This window comes from Acipenser ruthenus, chromosome 6 (assembly GCF_902713425.1).
Source record: "Acipenser ruthenus chromosome 6, fAciRut3.2 maternal haplotype, whole genome shotgun sequence".
Classification (NCBI taxonomy): Eukaryota; Metazoa; Chordata; class Actinopteri; order Acipenseriformes; family Acipenseridae; genus Acipenser; species Acipenser ruthenus.
Genome location: NC_081194.1, coordinates 24,915,944 through 24,917,136, shown reverse-complemented (window position 1 = coordinate 24,917,136; position 1,193 = coordinate 24,915,944).

Genomic DNA, 1,193 nt, shown 5'->3' with positions numbered 1-1,193 from the left:
TTGTGGGTTCAATCCCAGGTGGGAGACACTGCTGTTGTAACCTTGAGCAAGGTACTTTACCTAGATTGCTCCAGTAAAAACCCAACTGTATAAATGGGTAATTGTATGTAAAAAATAATGTGAAACAATGTATAATGTGATATCTTCTAACAATTGTAAGTCGCCCTGGATAAGGGCGTCTGCTAAGAAATAAATAATAATAATAATGTTTTTGTAAAAGTTCTTATTTTTAATGTTCACTTACCATTCCTGAGTTCAATCAATAAGTTCATACGTTCTGCGTAGAATGTCTGTTATTATAGAAGACATCATTTTGTACAGTTTGAGCAGCCAGAAGTGCTCACCTTTATGATCCTCTCACCAAAATTGCATGAGATGACCTCTTATAAGAGAAACCTTACAACCAACCTCTTAACTATCAATATATAGCTGACTTATTGTGTAAATAGGCTGTATTTAAACACCTTGCAGACTAGCTTACTTTAATCACTGCTGTCCTGGCTGCCCATGGTGGACCTAAACTCCATTGACTGTTATAGCAAGATTTTCTCATTCCCAACCCATGAACATTCGAATTGCATTTAAATATCTCCAAGTTATATCTGTTGTTTTCTTGGCTCATAAAACATTTGATATATGTTTACACTTTGTAACTTTGTCGAAAATTGCACTTGTCCAAAAGTGCAGAAAACACCAATGTCTAGTTTAACATTGTATCACAAACTATAAACAGTATATTAAGGCTGCTATACACCGGACATGATGCGACAAGTGCAGTGATGTGACAAAACTGATAGAACCTATACTTTTGATAGGAAGCTTTCAAATCAGTGCCACCCAGGCATAGCCTGTTGTGTCGCCTGAGTGACACTAGAGTGTTCTAAAAAATAAAAAAAATAAAAAAAAAATACAGAGTCCTATTTTTTGCAAATATGTCTTCCTGAAACAGAATCATCCGGTATAGATGCATATACCTGGTATGGTACAGAACATGTTTATTAATATATGCGGAGGGTAGTGGTGAAATCACATGGCGTCCAGTGTGTGGCAGCCTTTAGCAATGAAAAATAGAAGATTCCTTTTTTTCCATTCTTTTATTTGCAACATCTTTATAAATCCAATCCTTTTCTGAACAAATACATCTACTTTTCACATTTCAATGACATTCCAATCAAATTATAGTTCTTGTGATT